Source organism: Desmodus rotundus, chromosome 6, assembly GCF_022682495.2.
Source record: "Desmodus rotundus isolate HL8 chromosome 6, HLdesRot8A.1, whole genome shotgun sequence".
In the NCBI taxonomy this organism is placed as follows: domain Eukaryota; kingdom Metazoa; phylum Chordata; class Mammalia; order Chiroptera; family Phyllostomidae; genus Desmodus; species Desmodus rotundus.
This window is the reverse complement of record NC_071392.1, coordinates 90525656-90536963: the sequence shown is the minus strand read 5'-3', so window position 1 is coordinate 90536963 and position 11308 is coordinate 90525656. Positions and strand designations below refer to the sequence as shown.

Genomic DNA, 11308 nt, shown 5'->3' with positions numbered 1-11308 from the left:
TCACTGCAGAGTTATCCATCAGCACCCGATCTGTGCCTCTTCCACTGAGACGAGAGACAGCCGAGGTCGTGTACAATAAAAGGCACACACGGAACAGGGCCGTCGCAATGAAGATGAGGAACAGGAATGGACACAGAACTGAGGACAGCACGGGGGGCCCGGCTGTGCAGGGAGCCAGCACGTCTTGTCTCTGGACTCCCTGAGGGTGAGCGCCTGTGCCTCTTTGAAGTCAGCACACCCAACTTTGCAGGGGTACAACATCTTCCAGGGGAACTGTGGTTTTTAGCTCAGAAAATGGCACATTTTCAGTGTTAAGATGCAGCTTCCTCTGGGCTGGGAGGTGGTGGCTTGGAATGGCCCCCAGATGGTAATGTGGGAGACGGGGTGGGGGGTCTTTCTTCCTCTGGGCTGGTAGGGAGTGGCCTCTTGGGAAAGGGGCACCTGAGGGCCCTGTTCCTGAAAGGCAGGTCAGGAAGGAAGGTCAAGTTTCAGGGGTCCTGGAGGCCTTGCCTGAAGGAGAGGGCTGCCCCTTGTGAGGAGCCCTAAAACCATTTCTTGCAGAAAAGGCAAGGGGACCACACAGGGGGTTGGGGCGGAGGACCCCCCCGCCCCCCGCACACACACACCTTGGCACCCTCCCATGGAGTTGTGAGGTGCTGTAGGGCCTGCTACAATGGACCCAGACGTCTGGAGCCGAGCCCTCCTGCTCCCAGGCCACCTCCCCTCCGCCCCAGCTGGTCATTTCTCCTGCCCATGGGTCCCTGAAATACCCATCCCAGCAGGCGCGGCAAACGTGTGACGTCCTCATGAAGGAACTTGGGTCCTGCATTCCACAGGCTTCTCTGACTTCTGGGATGGAACAGTGATGACAGCAACACATTCAGGGAGGGCTTCGCGGTTTACAAACTGTGGTCTCGGGTGCCTCCTCCTTCAAGCCTTCTAATAAAGGGCCGGGTGAGGCAGGTGCCCACCGTCCAGATTAGGAAGCTGAGGCAGCCCCGCCGTCAGCGCTGGGAGGGGGTGTCTCTTTGGAGGACATGATTCTACCCACACAGTGTGCCCATGAGCCACCAGGGCCAACCTGCCTGGCTCTTGGAGGAGATGCTGCCAAGAAGAACTGGGGAACAAGGTTGAGGGGGGCGGAGGCAGGCAGCCTGGGAGATGGTTGACGTGGCCGTCATGGAGGTGGCCCTTCAGGTCTCTCCTCCAAGCCCCCGCTGTAGCGTTGGTGGGAGGAGATGCAGTATGGGGGTCAAGGCCGTCGGGGAGAATCCCAGCACAGGCCCCGGGCTCTAGGGCAGGGCCACGCCGCCTGCAGAACAGAACTATGTTCCTTTTGAGAAACGGGCTGGTGTGTTCCTGGGCCCCAGCAGATGGAACACTTGACCTTGGGGCACCAGCCGTCCGTGCATGTGGAACTGCCCACATGACCGGGGGTCAGTGGGACCCCCAACTCATCAGGTAGAGCAGGCCCAGCCGTCCATCACAGATGCAAGTGCTACTTCGGGAACAGAGCCCGCACAACAGCCGAAGGCACGAGCCTCTGCACAAGCAGGCAGGCCGGCTCCGCCCTGTATAGCCCGAGGACCAGCTGTTTTGTCAACCTGAATTTAAAAATAGAAAGAGAAACTAGGGTAAAAAACAACAAAAAACAAAACCCAAAACAAACAAAAAAACCCCAAAACCAACGACAACGTGGTGAGAGCCAACCAGAGGGAAAGTGGGCGCTTTTGCGTTCAAGCCTCTAATTCTCAATTAGAAATCTGACTATTTCAACCCTACAACCTTGTTTTCCTCGCGCCCAGCCTATCCTCCCAGCCCAGGGCCACCTGGTTGCAGGGCCGCGGAGTCGAACCCAGAACAAACAGGGCTGAACTGCGCCTGTGGGAGGAAATGACCAGCGGTCGCTCGGTGGTGTGGGTCTAGGCTTCGGAGTCAGTGTTCGTTCCTTGCTCAGGTAACTTGAAAACTTACTCATGGACACTGATAATCCAGTCCTGCATCAGCTTTGATCGGACTTTCTTCAACTCCCCAGGGGGACGTTCTCCTCCTACAGGAGACTCATGGGCGCCAAGTCCAGGAACGCCCCTCAGAACCGAGCATCTGCACCCCCAGAGTCACAAGGACATCCAACACCTCTGCTTGGGCTGAGCCTCTGAAACGGCCCTGGCCTCTCGGAAACTGTGCATGGGGCCGGGAGCCGCCCATCCACCCAGGTGCGGGCCTTCTTCCGTTCCTACAGGTACTCAGGATGAACTTCGGGATAAATGCCCCAGGGCTGCAGGCCCTCCAGGAGATGGCTGGTCACAGGGCCTGGGGGGACAGTGGCCTAGGGGCACAGGGGTGAGGCCGGAACAGTTATATTCCAGGCACTCGCATCAGCTGCAAACTCTGCTTACACGGCTTCCTTCTATGCTTCTCTCCTCCCTTCCTGTCTCCCTCCTTTTCTTCCTGAACTTGCTTTAGAAAGAGTAACCTAAAACTTATAGGAGAACAAAAAGTACAGATTTTTTTCCCCTCACCCGAGAACATTTTTTTCATTGCTTTTAGAGAGAGAGAGAAACATTGATGTGAGAAACAGCGATTGGTTGCCTCCTGTATGCACCCTATCTGGAGATGGAACCCGCAACCTAGGTATGTGTCCTGACTGGGAATCGAACCTGCTACCTTTTGGTGTATGGGATGATGCTCTGACCAACTGAGCCACACCAGTCAGGGCAGTACAGCGAGGTTAAGTTAAAATTAAAAGTGGGATGTTTACTAGCTAGGACTGTTGCATTGCAAGAGTCCTTGCCCTTAATTCTGTGTTAAGATGGAAATATAGGGGGGAGGGAGGTGGGTTCAGCTGGGGTGGGGTGGAGGGAAGGGGAGAAAAGGCATACAACTGTAATTGAATAACAATAAAAATAAAAAAAAAAGATGGAAATATTACTGGTTCACAGGGGGGAGGAGAGGAAGGCCATGCCTTAGGGACAGTGGGGACCACGGCTTCCAGGTTCTCCCATCCCCACTTTCCTCTGAGGGCTGGACTCAATCTCTCAGGCTACTTACAGTCCATCAAGTGGGGCAGCCTCGAGTCTTGGGCTTGGGATGGAAGGGCTCTGTCCTCTGCAGGCAGAATCCCAGGGAAGGGCTCTGATTGGCTACCCAGGGCTAAGCTGTCCCAGAGAGGATGATTATGATTGGCTGAGCTGGGACCAGAGCTCTGACTCAGAGGAGCAGCCCTTCCCAGTGGGGAGGCAAGTCCCCTAGAGGAAGGTAAAGCAATTAATGGGTGGGCTACAGGTTTGATGCTGTGTTCTGGCCACCCATGATCAAGACATGAGGGACACGTCCAGTGCCCACAAGGAACAAAGAAACCAGCAGTTCAGAAGAAAGATGTTTGCTCTTGGTTTCTTTTCTTATTAAAAAAATTTTTTATTGATTGATTTTAGAGAGAGAGTGAGGAGGGGAGATACACACACATACACACCCCTATTTGTTGTTCTACTCATACTCATTTATGCATTCATTGCTTGATTCTTGTATGTACCCTGACCAGGGATTGAACCCAGAACCCTGGCATATGGGGACGATGCTCTTCCCAACTGAGCTACCTGGCCAGGCCCTGTTCTTGGTTTTTAAGACCAAATAGGAATTTCTCTCTGGGGATCTTAACACACATTTTTTTTTAAATGTTTCAAATGATCAAGCCTCCAACCTGGCCAGCCACACCCAGCCCCGGGCCTGACATAATGGGGTCCTCTGTCCTGGAGTTTCAGACACGGCTGTGGTTGGACCAGTTCTAGACAGCACCGGTTTTCTGTGCTGGGGTCTCACGTCCTCCCTCTTGGACCTCATCCCCAAAGAACCCTCTATCCCCTTCTCCCTCTGGGGTCCCCAGGCCAAAGCCCACCACCTCGCCTTCCAAAATCCCATGCAATTTCTCTTCTGCCTTAATAAAAACCCCTCTTCCCACCTGGCCCTTAAGCAGTAGGCCATCTGCCTGCAGGCCACTAACTCCGTCCCCTGTCATTCAATAACCTAAAAGCCACTCTAGAAAGACTTATGAAATCAATGACCCTAGATTCACCTTTGCATCTGAGACGACGGAATCTCTCTTGAGCAAAGGGTTGGTGCACAATGGTATGCACATAAAATGGAAATGGGAAGGGTGTTGGCATCTCTCTGCCCCCTCCCCCCCCCCCGCCGGCCCCGCCCCCACACTGGGAGGGGCGAACTCAGGCTGCTCCCGCCCACACAGCTGGGACGCTGGCTGGGCGCCAGCTCCGTGGGAAACAGCCGTGTCCTGCCTGGCAATCCTGGGGGATGGGCTGTTCTCCAAGGCCATCCTCCATAGCCACGCACCTGCTGCTGGGTGACAGGCAGGCACGGCGCCTGTGATTCTCTTGGCAGGGAAGACGGAGCCAAGCCTGCCGCTCTTTTGTGTCTGGTTCCCAAAATACTTCCCAGGAGAAGGCTCGGAGGGAGCGTCTGGGTGGAGGGAGGGGGTGGGGTCTCAGACTTCACACATGCACGTGGCCTTCCCCAAATGCCCAGGAGGCTCCCAGGTCTGCTCATCCCGAAGCAAGGGCTTGAGGGCCACTCCGGGAGACAGGCTGCTGCTTCTCCACGGAGGCCTTGCTGCCCCAGGAGCCGCAGACGGCGCTTCTAGGAAATTCACTCTCCTCTGGGGAGGCTGCCACCTCTGAGGGCAGGTGGCGGACTTCAGAGGGCCACAGGGCAGGGGCCCAGCACATTAGAGACTTTCTGCAGTTTTCTCCGAGAACTCAGGAAAGCAAACCGGACTGGCCGGGCCACGGCCTTGCGCGCTGCTGTGGGTGCTGACACCGAAGGAAAGAAAGGGATGGAGCTTACTGAGCAGCCCCCAGGCACAGAGGCTTCCTCGGTCCCAAGTGTCCTCACTCCAGCCTGCCTCAGAAACACCCCGGGGGAGTGGCAGGGCCCACGCACCTCCCGCCACACTTGCCTAAATAGGAGAGAAAAACCCAGTGGCCGCAACAAATAAATTAATAAAACAAACTATATAAAAAAGTGAAAAATCCTGCAAGAAAAAGGCAAGATACATTTTTATTCTATTTTATTTTATTTTATTTATTTACTTTTAGAGAAGGGGGAAGGGAAGGAGAAAGAGGGGGAGAGAAACATCAGTGTGTGGTTGCCTGTTGCACACCCCCTACTGGGGACCTGGCCCACAACCCAGGGCATATGCCCTGACTGGGAATCGAACAGGCGACCCTTTGGTTCGCAGGCTGGCACTCAATCCACTGAGCCACACCAGCCAAGGCCAAGATACATTTTTTAAAAGTCAAAAGACAAGCAGATGGAAGACATGCTTGCAACCCCCAGTGCTGACAAGGGGCCGGTTTTCTATACAAAGAGCTCCTCCTATAAGTAGATTAGAAAGAGACCCACCACCCCACAGGATAAATCACTAATTCACAGAAAGGCAACTGTAAAGGAAATACGAATGCACAAAAAGGGGTTCATCCTCAGTCACAACAAGAAAAAACGCACAGTAGAAGTGCAATGAGGCACTGTTTTCACTGAACCGATTGGCAAATATTAGGAAGTTACAAAATGAAAATGTGCCACGTTGCTGAGGGCCGGGAGAGACAGGCCTGTGTGTACCCTGCTGTGGGGGCACAAATTGGTCACCTCTGAGAAGGACGAGTCACCTGTGTATTGACATGTACCAGCAACACTCGCCTGGCCCCAGCACCTGCGTGTGCACGCGGGCACCCTTCCGACCACCACCAAAACGCGTGGTGACGTATGTAGGTATGTGCACTCTGGCGTTGGAAGCCGCCCAACTCTGCGTCGAAGCTGTAGGGAACAGGTGCAAGAGATGTGATGGGACAAAGCGTGAATCATAGTCATAATAAATTGTGCCGTGTTTCCGCAATGGAAGACTACGCAGCCGTTTCCCCGAACAGAGCAGCCTCCACACGCGGGTAGGAAGAATCCACAAGGCCTACTGGCTGAACTCAAAGACAAATGGCACGGAGCCCGAAAAGCACTTGTTAGTGTGAGCAGGGTTGCTGCCATCTCGCTCCTGCCAGAGACTCTCACAGCTTCGCTCTCTTCTCAAACCCCATCACTGGAGGCACAGCTTCCTCATCACGAGGAAAGACCCCCCTCCCCCCACCACCATGCACCCTGCCTGTGTCTGCTTCGGTCCCCTCCCTCCTGGCACGCGGCGGACTGTCCCACCCACATCTCATTGAAGGCCGCCGCCCTGGTGGCACTTCTTCTCACCACCCCTGCCTACATTAGCCAGATGACGTCAGTTTCTTAAACCTGCAAAGATATGAGACTTGGAACCGACAATCCTATTGAAATGCAGGGTCTCCTAGCACCTGAAACATTGTTCCTCCTGGTACCCCAACCACAAGATCCAGGGACCCGTGAGAGTCCCAGAGTCTCGTCGGGCGCTCTGGACCAGCAGTGAGCCCACCCACCCTGCACTGCACACACGGGCACCTTTGCTCGCCCAAAGAACTCCCGCACCCATCCCCATAAGATGCTGGGAATCCCTTGAGTGGTGGAGGAATTCTCTAGGACAGGAAGCTGCTCTCTCAGGTCAGAGTCAATGCACTGTGTCATGAGGCTTTACTTTTTCACCTGCAGGGGGGGAAAAGCTGCAGGGAGTGGAGTTAGGGAAAAGCAGGGCAGGCAGGCCTTCGGCACCCTGGCGTATCGGGAGCGTGTCTGCCAACAATCTAAAACGGCCTTCCGTAAAAGCCCATGGGTGGAGCTTTACTTGGAACCTTTCTCTCCCCCGAGAAGTCATGCAACTCTTAGGCGTTATATTTAGGAACATTTTACGAAATACTCTTTGACTCACATGGCATAAGGAGGGTTGTCAAAAGCCACAGTGTCCTTACGGGTCTCCCTGCGCGTCCAGAGTCCCGGAAGCGAGCGTCTGGTGGGCTCTCTGTGCACTGCGTGGCATTTAGTGGTCGCAGCACAAAGTGCCAAGGCACAGAGACAGGAACAGGTTAGAGGCTGGCAGGTCTCACACGCACCGACCTCTGCGTGCGGCTGGGCCCTTCTGGGAGGGACACGGCTTTCTCCCAGAGCCGGGCGATCCACGGGCCTAACTCTGTGCACACCTGATGTCCAGTGCCCCGCCTGGCGCTCTGCTCTCCAGGTGCTGCCAAGACCAAAGGGTCCTAAATATGTTGTTCTTTTTTATTTTCTTGGAGTCTTGCTGAAAAGCCGTAACTGGCATTCTGGAGGCCAGGTCTAGACAGGAGAGCTGAAGTCACATGAACGGATGGTAGCGACCAGAGCCCTGCACGACCCTTCCCACCCAAGTTACGCCCAGATGTGTGGGGCCCTATGTAAGTTTGGGGGCCGGTGTTGTCACCGAGGTGATTTTATTTGTTTGGGAAATTAGTACAATGAACTGGCATTCTTTAATTATCTCCCAAACAGATGGGGGAGCAGGAGGCCAGAATCCTGAGTCATAGGTAATGGTGGTATTCCACATTTCCCAGGGCTAAACTGTGTGCTTATTAGCGAGGTCAAAGTTCAGAACTGAGTGGAGCACCGAGTCTGCAGCGGTGGGGGGGGGGGAACCTGGAGCCTTCGAAGTCAGGGGAGGTAATGCCAGACCACTAGGACAAAGGTCACACGGGGCAGGAGCGGGTGGGGGGGACCATCAATCCTGAACTAAAGACCATTCCCAACGAATGCTGTTTCCGTGACTACTAACTCCCCTTAGTCAAGCGACATGTGCTGGGGCTGCCTCCTCTTTGATGTGGTAAACAGACACCTTCCCACTGCAGAGTGCTGTGTGGTCCCGCCTGTCCTGCTTGCCGAATCTGTCATTCCATGAAACTGCTGAGTGTGTGTTGCGCACAGAGCTGGTCTAGACACCAGGCTGTCCTCTAGAGAAAAGATGTCAACAGCAGGCCCGTCCCTCGGGAGCTCATTCCCACAGAGTCCCCTCTTCCTTAATCCAAAGCTCTTCTTGGATCCCACCATCAGGGCGACCACACGGCCAACAGACGTGATGGGTGAAGCGCCATCTGAAACACAGGGGCAGGAGGTGCCCCGGGAAAGAGTGGCCAGGAGCTGGGCTGTCCCAAGCAGCCCTCCTCGGGCAGGTCCTGAGTGCCGGCCTCCCGGTCTCTGTCCGGATTGATATGACTGACTCCCGGTGCAGCAGGGAGCAGGAGCTGAGCGAGGTTACGCAATCTGTGCCCAACTTGGTGGAAAATAAAAACTGGAATGTGACTCTTAGCCCTGGTTTTCGTGATTAGATAACACTTCCTTTGCTCCGGGTCCAGCGAGTCATCCAGGCGTTTAGAGTCCTCAGTCCAAACTCTGTTCTTGCACTTTTCCAAGAGCTGCTTTTTGCACAGATTGGAGGCACTGGTTTCCCCTGGCTGCACGGACCGCGGCTCTCCACCAGCTCTGTGTCCCAGGCAGAGACCAAGGCAGCTGGGATGTAGAATAGCCTGTCCGAGGCCATCCTGAAGGAGTTTCCTAAATACTATTGTGAGCATTGGGCAAACCTTTCACAACAGAGGGTCGCGGGGAGCACACTTTAAAATACCTTTCCAGGGGGTACAGTGAAGCAAGATCTATGGACAGAAGTTAAGTGGATTGCGACAAACTCTCCAACAGCTAGGTCTCAGTTTTCCCGCTCTGTAAAGTGGACACACCTGTCCCTGAAAAGTGCCACCCTGACCCATCTCTGCTGAAGCAAATAGTGGTCTTCTGTGTGCTTGTGTGTTTTTCATTTTCAGAAGGGATTACTCAAGCACTAAAATTAACAAATACGTGCAAAATATAATCAGGACAAAACACACACCCCATTAAACGGACCGTGGAAATCTTCTGTAGGCCACCTCATCCCTCTTACAGACCCGGAGAGAAAGTGACCAGCTCCTGGTCCCCCAGCAGATTGGCAGCCCACAGTCCCAGTCAACTGCTATTTGTCACCCTTCTGTCAACACAGCAGGGGGCGGCCAGTGAGGCAGGGTTTTTTTTGCCCTGGGTGTAAAATCGAAGGAAGTGCTCGAAGACTCAGTCAGCAAGATGAATCCGATTTCGGTGCAGTATGTCTTATAGGCAAGGTCATGCTGTAATAAATAATTATTAAAACCTTAGTGGCTTAACCCACAGGTGGCAAACACAAGGCCTGAGGGCCCAATCTGGCCCTCCACCTTGGTCTATCCGGCCCGGCACCTTGTTTCTACCCTGCGGTAGTGCCAAGCTCTCGCTTAACTGTTAGGGAGTAGTTACACTTACACAGTCCTAAAGTTACATTCGGCCCTTCGAAGGCAACCACGAGGCTGATGTGGTGCCTGGTGAAAATGAGTTTGACACCCCCGGACCCAACCCACATCCAATGCCATGGGGCACACATGACCTCCAAGTTCACGGCAGCGGCAGAAAGGAAAATGGAGGAGATGGACCAACTCTTCCCTGCTCAGCCCAGAAGTAGTAACACACTCGGTCCACTCCCATCTCCTTGGCCGGAATTAATTGTTCATCCCTGCCCCAACTGCCAGTGCCCTGGAAGGAGGGGGGGGGACCACTAACAGCCTCTGCTTCATTCTCGGGGAAAAAGTTACATATAAACTCTACTTTATAAACCCCCAATGAGATTTTTTCCATAAAAACGAACCGGCAACAACGCTAAGCTGAGCAACAGTGGACCCAGGCAAAAGGCAACATCAGTGGTGCTGTCTTTGCGGAAAATGTGGGTGTTTTGTTCAGGGCTGATTTTCTGGCGTTATTGTCAAGAAGTTGCGGGTTGGGGCATTCCACATTCAGCCACTGGCTACGATAACTGTGTGGACCGTAAGGTGGAGGTGAAGATGGGGTTCAGAGGGAACCCCAAAGCCAGGCAATCACTGTGTCCCTCCCTTGGAAGACTCCACTGATCGGTAGACATACAATAAATCTATTAATCTCTTTCAGAAAGAAAAACATGGCTGGCAAGCTTCTTCTGGTACCCTCTGTAAGAAACACCCATATTTCAGAAATATTAACATGTGGGACACCTCCCCCCCCAACCCTGTGGGGGGGAAAAAGGCTCTTCAAATGCAGGCAATTAGGTAAAATGTTTTGATTTAGGATTCCCAGGCACTAAAATCTGTACCCTGACAAAATACACTCAGAGAACAAATTAATTTTATTAATGAATGATTGGGCATATTTACACACGTCAGCCGACAAAAGTACATATTGTTGACAACTGCCAGGCACAGCTCATCGACAGGGACCGATAGGCCCCAGGCGAAGCGTTGAGCAGGGGAAATAACGGTGGCTTCCTCTTCATCCTCCCCCCCCCCCGGGGGGGTGGGGGGACCCTTGCTAGCAGCTCTTCCTGAATTCCCTGCCAGCCTGCACCCTCGCTCTCTCTCCCTCTTTCCTTCCAAACCCAATTCTCATCAAGTGGGGGGATTTGCACACCATGGCGAATTATTACCGTGACCAGGCTTGAACTTGGGAGAGAACTGCAGAGATGAAACTGGAGTGGCAGCTGGGGAGTACTCTGGAGAGATGAAGGGTGGGCCCATGGCACAGGCTAGCGGCCAGCCCCTTTCCACTGCTAACCAGGGTTTCCAACACCTATGGAATCATGTGGTCTCTGTCTCCCCCACGCAGCCAGTCAGAAACAGGTCAAAGCAAGAAGTTCCACCGCTCTGGGGCTGGGCTTGCCACCTGGTTTTTGAACCCAGACGCCCCCCCCTGCAGAGCAGGCGACCTGTCAGCGAGCACTGCTCCAGGACCCGGCAGAGCCCCAGCCTGGCCGCGTTCTGGTCCTGAAAGCAGGGCAGAGGAGAAGGTGGACAGACCCACCTGAACCCCGCTCCTGCGGAGCAAGGACGCCCCCAGACTGCTGGGGATTTCACACGAGACGCCGGGACCTGGGCTGGAAAGGGAAGGGGGAAAGATGGCCGAAACGGGGGGCGCTCCTAGCTGGGTGGGAGGCGCCACCTAAGGGGTGTCCCTGAAGCAGGCGAACCCTCCTCCTCTGAGAACACCCTTGGAATCGTCTTCTCACCGGTGCCTCTGGTGTTCCTAAAGCGACCTGTGTCGCGTTGTCGCTGGGTGGCCTCTCCGCATTACTGATTACGGGGTGCAGCAGGGCTGACGTCAGCATTCAGGGCGCTCGAGTGACTTTGGGGGCTGCCGTCCTCGGCACCTGATCCAGCACTCACCCTACCTCCAGCCAGGGCCAAGGTCGCGCCCTCCTGGGGGGGTCACACCGCGACCCAGAACGCCCACGGGCCCTCGGCAAGGTTGGCAGAATGGCGAGGCGGTGGAGCGCTAAGATCGCGGC

The 11308-nt window shown here is 54.5% G+C and overlaps 1 long non-coding RNA gene across 1 annotated transcript; it reads left to right on the top strand.

Annotated features, from left to right (window-relative positions):
* Nucleotides 1-548: 548 nt before the first annotated feature.
* LOC128781214 (uncharacterized) lies at nucleotides 549-2807 on the top strand. Its single transcript, XR_008427128.1, has 3 exons — nucleotides 549-1957; nucleotides 2036-2216; nucleotides 2551-2807. It is a non-coding gene; the product is annotated as an uncharacterized lncRNA (long non-coding RNA).
* Nucleotides 2808-11308: the final 8501 nt, after the last annotated feature.